The sequence below is a fragment of the Triticum dicoccoides genome, chromosome 7A (genome assembly GCF_002162155.2).
Source record: "Triticum dicoccoides isolate Atlit2015 ecotype Zavitan chromosome 7A, WEW_v2.0, whole genome shotgun sequence".
Lineage (NCBI taxonomy): Eukaryota > Viridiplantae > Streptophyta > Magnoliopsida > Poales > Poaceae > Triticum > Triticum dicoccoides.
This window is the reverse complement of record NC_041392.1, coordinates 58013704-58024682: the sequence shown is the minus strand read 5'-3', so window position 1 is coordinate 58024682 and position 10979 is coordinate 58013704. Positions and strand designations below refer to the sequence as shown.

The following is a 10979-nucleotide window of genomic DNA, read 5'->3' as shown; positions in this document are numbered from 1 at the left end:
GTAGTAGCGTGTGTACAATTCAAACGCTACTAGTATCCTAAATACTACTAGCGAGCAGTTTTTCCAACCCTACTACTAACTTATTAGAAATTAAAAAAAATAAACTCAATCAATTCCATTATATCACACAATTGTTGTATCTACTATCACGGTTCCTCATTGTAGAGGCAACTCATGTATAATTCATATCTTTTACATAAGTAAGAGTGTAAACACAGTGTTGTGCGTGTCAGCTACCTACATAAGTGGTTTGTAACACCCTCGATGCGGCTATATCTCCCATGTGTCGGAGCACGACTTAGAGGCATAACCGCATTGAAGGCAATGTCGCAAGAGGGGTAATCTTTACACAACCCATGTACTGAATAAGAAAGAGGTACATAGTGGGTTTACAATCGCCACGTCACACAATAGCATAAATATATCATTACAATCATCCAGATACAATCAAGGTCCATCTATGGAACTAAAATAAAGACAACCCCAAAAGCATAATGTCCCTGATCGCCCCAACTGGGCTCCACTACTGATCGTCTAGAAAGGAAACGTAGTAACATTGTGAGTCCTCATCGAACTCCCACTTGAGCTCAGTCGCATCTTCTGGAATGGTATCATCGATCCCTGCATCTGGTTTTTGGAAATAAACTGTGAGTCATGAGGATGCACATATCTCGTTCTCAGGGCACAACGGATGAGCGCTCCGTACAATTAAAACCAAACCTCGAGTTTCCCCGAGGGGGCGCTGCAAAGGGCTCTAGTTTGGACCAACACTCAGAGGAGCACTGGCCTGGGGGTTTAAAATAAAGATGACCCTTGAGTCCACGGAACCCAAGGGAAAAGAGGCTAGGTGGCAAATGGTAAAACCAAGGTTGGGCCTTGTTGAAGGAGTTTTATTCAAGGCGAACTGTCAAGGGGTTCCCATTATAACCCAACCGTGTAAGGAACGCAAAATCAAGGAACATAACACCGGTAGGACGGAAACTAGGGCGGAAAGAGTGGAACAAAACACCATGCATAAGGTCGAGCCTTCCACCCTTTACCAAGTATATAGATGCATTGAAGTAAACAAAAATATAATAATGATATCCCAACAATAAACATGTTCCAACAAGGAACAAACTCCAATCTTCACCTGCAACTAGCAACCGTATAAGAGGGACTGAGCAAAGCGGTAACATAGCCAAACAACGGTTTGCTAGGACAAGGTGGGTTAGAGGTTTGACATGGCAAAATGGGAGGCATGATAAGCAAGTGGTAGGTATCGTAGCATAGGCATAGCAATAGAGCGAGCATCTAGCAAGCAAAGATAGAAGTGATTTCGAGGGTATGGTCATCTTGCCTACAAAGTTCTCCGCTTTTGCGTAACCTTGATCTTCGTAAGCATACTCAACGGGTTCCTCGTTCACGTACTCATCTCCCGACTCTACCCAAAGCAAGAACACAAGCAAAGGGAACCACAATCAACCACGATGCAGTGCACAAGCAACATGATGCAAAACATGGCATGATATGTGGGATGTGATATTCAATACATATGCATGCTTCGGAAGAGAATGATTGAACCAGGCCTCAACTTGGCAAACCAAGAGTTCTGCTGGAAAGATGAGTTGATTTCGGTCGAAATCGATATAAAGATCACCGGAAACGGATCCACAGTTTGCAAATGACAAGCAAAACAAATATGGCACCAATCTTCGATTAACAGCACGAGGCCATCTAAATGCATCAAGAACAACAAGCTACTGCACTCTAACATAGCAACAAAGTACATGGCAGTGATCCAATCAAGATGCTTGACAAAAGATGAACACTGAGCTACGGCTAGTTCACTCAATAGCAAGTTCAAACAAGCATGACAAAAGTGCAAAAGATATCAGGTTCTCAGACTTAGTGAAAATAATAACATGGCAGGTTTAACATCAGGAAGCAATGTTTAGAGCAAGATAACAACATGCTATAGGAACATAACATGGCAAAGCAAGGCATGACATGAAGTACTCAAAGCATACAACAAAAGTCCCTTACTGACCATAAGCCAAAAGGGATCAGAAAATACAATGGCAACCATGTAAACATAGCAAGTTTCGTTAACAGATTCAGACTTAGCAGAAAACTGGAACATGGCAAAACAGATTTACGTAGGCATGTTTACGAGCTCGATGCACTCACCACAAGGCATTGCATGACAAACTAAGCATACACCCAGGAAGTAGACATGATAAATAAGCTATCCATGGCAATAACACTCTCATAGCATGCATGGATAGACTATAACAACCTCAGCAAAATTGATTAACACGTAAACAATCTGCCAGGAACATTTTATAGCAAAAGTAGAGCAAGATTGAGTCATGCTAGGGAACTCCATAATTGCAAACAAAGACATGGATGGATAGAGCATAACAATATCTCAAAATAATCCTTACTGAACATGCTCAAGAGGCATGGATCACTCTCTAGCAACAAGAATACATGGCATAAAAATATTATCAGGGAAAAGACTTGGAAGAATTCGAAGTCCCTGAAATCAGCAACATTACGAGAGCTACTTTGCATGCTTGTGCTAGTCACCACAATGATCACAAAAATACATGGCATACACCCCTGTAAAGATGGCATGGCATACTTCAAAACACATGTAGGGCTCAAGTTCATAGGAGGCACACATTAAACATGGCAAAAATGACAAATGTCCAATATCTGTTAAGAATCTAAAACTAATATCACATAGCACTCTTGCAACAGCATTTAGGGCATCAAGATGAACTCAAATAAATATGGTGCAATGGAATGAAATGAAGTCCACATCGAGACGAACAATTTGATATGCTACACGCCCAAAACGGAGCCACGGGTGCAAAGATATGGCATGATGAAGTATGCTAAAAATGTTGGGGACTTAGTAGAAAAACGACCTCGCGGGAAAACATGATCTCGGGGTTCCGGGACGGAGACGTGCGGGGACGAGCGGAGGCGTTTGGATCGTGGGCCTGGTGGATCTGGTCCACCCGGACCGGATCTGGAGCGGGCCGGGTCCAGCGACTGCGAGGTGGCCGGAAGCGTGGGAGACGGCGGCGGAGGGCGATTCTGGCAAACTCCGGTCACCGAAGGCGGCGAGGTAGGAGGCGCGGCGACGAGGAGCTGGTGGTGGCGTGGCGCTCGGGGCGATTGGCGGCGGCGGGTCAAGCGGTGGCCGGAGCATAGCGCGCGAGGCGGCGCCGGAAGCGGGCACAGCTATGGTCGGTGGCGATCGCCGGCGGGGAGACGGCCGGACTTGGCGGCGGGGACGGCGGGGTGAAACTGCGTGGGCGGCGCGGCGAGGCGGCCTCGCCTCGGGCGAGCGACGGCGGCGACCGGGCCGGGCGGGTCCGTGATGGGCCCGGCGGGCCGGAGAAGAGAGAGCTGGTGGGGGACACGTGTCGAATTCTGATTGGACGCGGGCGTTGGCGGACGTGTCCGGCGGTGGCGGGGATGGATCTAGGGTTTTGGACAGCGAAATGGACGGGAAGGGCACATATTTATAGGTAGAGGGAGTTAGGAGACTCCAAATGAGGTGCGGTTTTCGGCCACGCGATCATGATCGAACGACCGAAATGATGGAGGGGGTTTAGGTCGGTTTTGGGCCACTTTGGAGAGGTGTTGGGCTGCAACACACATGAGGCCTTTACGGTTCCTCGGTTAACGGTTGGAGTATCAAACGAAGTCCAAATGGCAAGAAACTTGACAGGCAGTCTACCGGTAGTAAACCAAGGCCGCTTGGCAAGTCTCGGTCCAATCCGAGAATGTTTGACACCCGCACACGAAAAGAGGTAAAATGAGACATCGGAGGACATAGGAGCGCCGAAATGCAAAACGGACAACGGGAAAAATGCTCAGATGCATGAGACGAACACGTATGCAAATGCGATGCACATGATGACATGATATGAGATGCATGACAAAGACAAAGGCAACACGAAGACGAAACCCAACAACAAGCAAATATCATAACTTAGTGCCGGAAATGGCAAGAGTTGGAATACAAATATGGAAGGTTACATACGGGGCGTTACATGGTTCCTGCCATGCAAATTCAAAACTTTACCACTACTTCTAGACATCAGAGACTGAGACACTTTGTTATGGTCCGATCCAAAAGTTGGCTCACCCGTCAATGCGGGCGCCTTCCCGGCCTGATCTCGCGGCCTACAGCTGCGGCGAAACACAACGGGCAGCCTCAACGAGCACACTTGACCGACGACAGCCGCCGCCTTGAGTAGCGACATCGTCACGTCCCTCGCCCTAGCCCTTAGCTCAAGCAGGCCCCGGTCGATGTCGGCCTCGTGCCATGCTACCAGTGAATGGAGGAAGCCATCGTACACGTGCCCCACACCCTGAAATCCGAACACCATTAAGATTCATCTTCAGAATTGGACACATACCGAATCAAGTCTATCTAAAATGTTGATCATCTCTCGGGCTCGGGGTGTCTGATCGACTGCTCACTCATGTGCTGGGGTGCCAGAGGTAGATGACGAGCAGCAGCTTCGCCTCTCCGTACATCGGCAGCCACGACACCGTCCAGTCCACGAACCTCTCGACGACCTTCAGCATCGCCACCAGAACCTTGCAACATTACCAACAAAGGATCAGAAACTTCAGATTCTTCAGAAGAATGACACCGAAAAATAATGCGGTGTATGTCGATGAAAAATACAATCAGTGAAAAAGACAAGGAGCATACTAACCCATTCAGGCAGTGAAAATATAATGTAGAGCAGTAAAAGTGGAACATGGCTCAACATTTGCATTGAGAGGGATAGATATACAATTGAGGATCCACTAGGTAAATAAATAATTCTCATAAATCAACAACATTGTCTGCATTTAACATACTGTAAATAGTGTCCGCCATCCTTGAGGAAAACCCAAACATTATTCTGATTACCCAGCAGGAACTAGCAATCCCCATTCCCCAACACATCTAAATCTCAGAGCATGGTTACATAAGACCCAAATACTCAGAGGTGGAACTCTGAATCCCCTTGGAACTGTAGAAACTCAAAACTATTGTGCTTAACCCCTTGATGTAGTGAATAAATTTTAGCATATGTCCCAACCAAGGTTGTCAGGATCATGATTTTGAATCGGATCGGAGCTCAGATGGTAGGATCGCAAATCGTAGAATCTTCACTATCAGGATCGTAAAAACGTAGATTCTATGAACTAAAATCGTAGAATCAGAGGGGTTAGTTTGGATCGTAAAGTCGTAGAATCATATAACAGAATCGCGATTCCGACAACCTTGGTCCCAACCATTCTAGCAAATTATTCTGTTATATTGGATATATGAACTTGGATCGGTAGAAAGCGAGCAGTGCTACTTACAGGGACATGAACCATGTCAATCAGTCTTTTGCCGACTTCGCCGTCAAGACAAGAAAAATCATCTACGCGTTCTAGTGAGCACCCCTGGCAGCCGCGCGCATTGCTACCTTCTTCGGGGCTTGAGCATGAACTGATGCGCTCTGCTTCTTGTACATACGACTGTGCTGCACCGGTGTTTATGCAAGGGGGTCAGTGTTAATATAACACTGAATTTACTATGAGAGGGGGTGGAATGCCTGAATTCACAATACTAACCTGATTCACCACCTGTTGCCGCACAAATCTATGGTGTTCAGGAGTTCGGTAAAATTGATCAAACAATGCCCGAAACTTCTTAAAAGGAAGATCCAGAAAGAGATAAGTACTTGTAGAGCATGTCTGTACTAGTGACACTAAATATACTATTCTCAAAAAGTACACTGAAAACTGAATCCGGTAGGTAGACCCGACAATTGCGGTCTCCGCAAGCTCTGGCCTAGCAATCGCCGATTGTGGTGGATTCAGGCAAGAACACGGGAGGCGCCTGAAACCCTAGCTTGGGGCAAGGGTGCAGGCCTTGAGGCACGGATCTGGATGGAGGGGAGGGAGGGGCGGAGTTTGGGGGAGTGTTGCGCGCGGCCGGTGCTCGCCGGAACCGGCCGGCATGGGTGGTGGCGGCGGCGAGGAGATCGTGGGGAGAGAAGCCGGGGTGGGGTGGACCAAGGAACAAGTGAGTTCATGAGAGAGTTTTTTTAGGGATGAGATAGAGAGAGTGTGATGGGGTGGGAGTGGATCATGCCGGAGTGGATGGTGCAGTAGTGGACACGCTTAGTAATAGTGTGGGGATCTTACCTGCGCTATAGCTACTTACTTAGTAGTAGCGCAGGTTTTATACCACTCGCTACTACTATAGCCTATCCCGGGGACATGGTCGAGACCACTTAGTAGCAGCGCGGGTTTTATACCCCTCGCTACTACTAATTAGCAGTAGCATCCTCTCATAGACCGCACTACTGATAAGTTTCTGTGTATAAGGTTTTTTCTGGGAGTGCCATGCTATGCTACTTTGCATAGGTTGGTGTCACCCAGCAGCTTAATGATCTTGTTGAAGATACGGCATAGGTGTCACACTGATCGTCTGCCCGAGGGTAGGTAGACAATTAATTAGTGACATATTTTACTATCAATTGCCTTTAGACGCTACCATAGTAACTCGGAGGGATCTAGTTAAGCAATTTGAGAAGTTTAGGATGGATATGGGAGCTCTGGCTGTAGGAGCTCTTGCGTAACAAATTCGACACACATAGGTTTACAGTCTTAAATCCTGCCCAACAAGAGGAACTTTTGTATATTCTACATATGTTTTCATTCTTTGGAATATTTCACATGCACTCTTACACGCGGATGTGATATGAATGTATATTAACTCGCGACCGAGAAAAATGTCGAGGTGTCTCCGGTCTCGAGAAACACCTCCAACCTAACCAGGGGGGCTCCACTAGTACAGAAAGCTAGTTTCAAAACTGCTAAATTTTCCATCCTTATTTGCCAAGGCATCCAATAAACTGTCTCAAAAGATTTAGAGTGTGAGGTCAGGTGGCCTTTGGCGACAGAACAGAGGATAGTAGGAGGGGGGGTCGACAGAATGTACTAGTAGTCTAGTGTTATCTCGGTCTTTGCAATGATCTGACGCGTGTCAAACTGTAATCGCAAACAAGAAAAAAGTGAGATGAGTCATGAGTGACTGGACTTGAAGCAAAGTTGTACAAGAGCTGGTTATTATTTCACGATCCCTGGAAAGATGACAAGATGGAGAACATGGCCACATTATTACATACATCATCAGATAATTATACCCTCTCGCTGAACATTATACCATCTTTCAGGCTTCAGTAGAACACGGTTTATTACGCACTATACTAATGGATCTACAATAGGCCAGAATAATGTACGGCCCCCCTTTGTACGGCCAACCAGTTTACGGCCAACCAGTCGGCGATCCAATTCCGCCAGCGCCTGATCCTTTGTTTGGCGGGGTCGGCCCCCCTTTTTCGTTAAAGGGTGAATTTTATTACACAAAATAAAGCATTAAGTGAATACAATTAAAATAAGCACACATTCGGCCTCTGCAGAGTTAAGACGCACACAACTAACACCAACTTCTACACATACAAAACAGCCAGCAAATAGCAAAGTCATATAAAACCAAAGCTATGTCTAAGCATGAAAAAAAAATCTAAAAAGATCAAATCCACACCCGACAATCTACAATAGTAACCATGTCAGCACCAACCATCTCATTACACCACAAGGACAACGAGATTCTTCAACAACAACGCCTTCATGAAGAGAAAATGTTTTTAGTTGGTTTAAATTGTAAAAATATCATATATTTTTGTCCCAAGGGCGTATACGAATATGCGCTTGGATAAAGTTGAGCACGTTTTTTTTAGGAAAATAAATTCGATCATCTGTCCGAATAATGTACTAAAATCTTTTACGATCTATAAGGTTGATGTCATATAAAAAGTCACGTAGATTTGGGGCTTGAGAGTAATCTTTTTGTAATTTGGGGCTTGTAACACGCACTCTATTCTCATTTTACCTTTTTTAGTCATTCTTCGGAAATTCAATTTGGCTTCTGGGAGCACGTGCTCCTGCATGTGAAAAATAATTTTTCAAATGTCAAAATAATCTCAACAATTTTTTTATGTATTTATAGTCACATCCAAATGCTACCTGCAAAGTTTTAGGCAAAGAGGTTAAACATTTTGGTCTATGCAAAAAAACAAATTTGCCCCAAAGTATCACCCCAAATTTGTTTTTTTCAGCAACGAAACACTACTACTCTATTTCACATGAAAATTGTCAAGCATGCTTGTGACACTAACACGAACATCCACAAAAAAATTCAGAATTTTTTGGAAACATTTGACATCTTTTTTGCGGTACCGTTCATCCACCAAAACGCCCCTCCCATCATTCTTTTCTTACTTAATAGATGAGGCAAATATTTTATCTTTGTTTAAAAATATATAACATTTCACGTAGGATAGATGATCCAATATTATGCTTTTTGTGTAGGCATGTTTGCCTACGCCGGTTGTGGCATTTTTTCTCCCTGCACTGATTGATCAGTACCGAATTATATTACTCCTACTTACATTTATTTATAATAAATATAAATGTGGAGGTTTTTTTGAGACAAAATATGGATGTTCTTAGAAAAAGAGGGATTGGTGGAATCGATGTTTATTGCTTTAGCCTCGTGGGCATATATATAAAAGTACATGATCTTCTTGGAATACAAAGACAAGTTAGAATACTTCCTAGTCTATCATGCGTTTCCAATCTAATCACGATATTCAACATCCCCTGCATTCACAACGGGAGCAACGCATACGGTGAGACTGAAGAAAAATCTCAAGGTAAGCCGACGGACACCCCCTCCCACACACACAGTCGTAACAGTCGATGCATCACGGAAGTCGTGTCTGGAGTAGAAACCGACGGGATTTCTCAAGCAAGGCGGTAGCCCTTTATGTCGTTGTCGAGGTACCCGAGAGCATAGGATGGATCCATGGTCGAGGTAGCCATGCGAAGAACGCGGTAGTCGATGCCGAGTCGGGGTGGCCGGTGTCGAGGAAGTTGTCGGGGAGCGGCGGGCGCAAGGAGGCTCTGAGTTAGTTATAGGCGTAGTGGTGCGCCGGGAAGAAGACGTTGTTAACAAGGCGTCGCGCCGGATTTGCCAAGCCTGGGAACACATCATGGACGAAGGCACGCATCGGTGGTGCCAGCACCGGGCATGCGTAGACGGACGAAATCGATGTTGGCGATGCGCTGCTCCAGGCTTACCATGCCTGGGAGCACATCGGGGACGAAGGCACGCGTTGGTGTTGTCAGCACCGAGCATGCATAGACAGGGACCTGCATGAGTTGTACGCCATGCCGGAGAAGTGGAACGGGCAAGAAGAGGAGGACTCGATGATGGTTGCAACGCCAATTGACATGGGACCGATGTCGCCAGCGGTGCTCGGAGTAGACAAAGTGGTCGGGGAAGATGGCGGCGACGCTGGCGACGAGCTAGTGCGGGACGAAGACGAAAGGGCTGGACAAGCGGCGCGGCACAGAAGAAGAGTGGCGGCCGAGGCCTGACAACGATGGTGGTAGCTAGGTTAGGAGTGCGGCGGTGATGCTCGAAGTAGGCGAGGAAGAACCTGACAACGTGATGAAGACAGGCGTGGACGGTGGCGTTTGTCGAGGAACATAGCATGCAATTTAAAAAAAAATCCTATGATCACACAAGATCTATCTAGGAGATGCATAGCAACGAGAGGGGGAGAGTCTATCCACGTACCCTCGTAGACCGAAAGCGGAAGCATTAGGTTAACGCGGTTGATGTAGTCGAACGTCTTCACGATCCAACCGATCCAAGTACCGAATGTACGACACCTCCATGTTCAGCACATGTTCAGCTCGATGATGTCCCTCGAGCTCTTGATCCAGTAGAGGATCGAGGGAGAGTTCCGACAGCACGACGGCGTGGTGACGGTGATGGTGATGTGATCCATGCAGGGGTTCGCCTATGCACTACGACGCTATGACCGGAGGAGTAAACTGTGGAGGGGGCACCGCACATGGCTAAGAGATATCTTGGTGTGCCCCCGCCCCCGTATATAAAGGAGAGGGGGAGGAGGTGGCCGACCAGAGAGAGGAGCGCCTTGGGGGGTGTCCTACTCCTAGTAGGATTTGCCCCCTTCCTTCCAACGGAGAGGGGAGAGAGGAAAGGAGGGAGAGGGAGAAGGAAAGGGGGGGCGCCCCCTCCCCTTGTCCAATTCGGACTGGGGGTGGGGGGAGTGCGCCACCTCCCGTGGCCTACCTCCTCTCCACCACTAAGGCCCACTACTAGGGAAAAACCTATACACAGAATTTTACCAGTAGCGCTGTACAAAATCAAGCGCTGCTGCTACTTAGTAGCAGCCCGCGTAAATAAACCGCGCCACTGCTATGACTTTAGCAGTAGCGCGTACTAGCGAAAAGCGCTGCTGCTACGTTTGAACTGGGCGCACATGGCTAGCCCAACCTAGCAGTAGCGCGTATAATGGCCCAGCGCTACTGCTAATCTCCTTAGCTGCAGCGCGCTTACGTGTAAAGCGCAGCTGCTAACGGAAATAAAATAAAGTGAAAAACAAGTAGAAAAGTAAATAAAAATGAAAGAAATAGAAAAAGGAGAAAGGGAAAAATAAAATGTAAAGAAAAATAAAATAAAAAAGGGGAAAAAGGAGAAAGGAATAGCAGTAGCGGGTTTCAGTAAACGCGCTATAGCTAACTTAGCTATAGCGCGTTTCCGGAAATGCGCTACCGTTACGTTTCACTTAAACAACGGTTTCCCCCCACCCCGCCCTCGGCCACCAATTCTTCCCCAAATCGTCCCTCGCCCTCTCCGCCGTCTCCTCACCGCCGCCGCCCGAGGCCGCCCTCAGCCTCACCGCCACTGCCCGAGGCCGCCCTCAGCCTCACCGCCGCCGCCCGAGGCCGCCCTCCGCCTCACAGACGCCGCCCAAGGCCGCCCTCCACGTCACCGTCGGCGCCCTCCACCTCAACGCCGCCCGAGCCCGCCCAGGACCGCCCTT

The 10979-nt window shown here is 47.2% G+C and overlaps 1 pseudogene; it reads right to left on the bottom strand.

Annotated features, from left to right (window-relative positions):
- Window positions 1-3182: 3182 nt before the first annotated feature.
- On the bottom strand, window positions 3183-5382 carry LOC119333079 (annotated as a pseudogene).
- Window positions 5383-10979: the final 5597 nt, after the last annotated feature.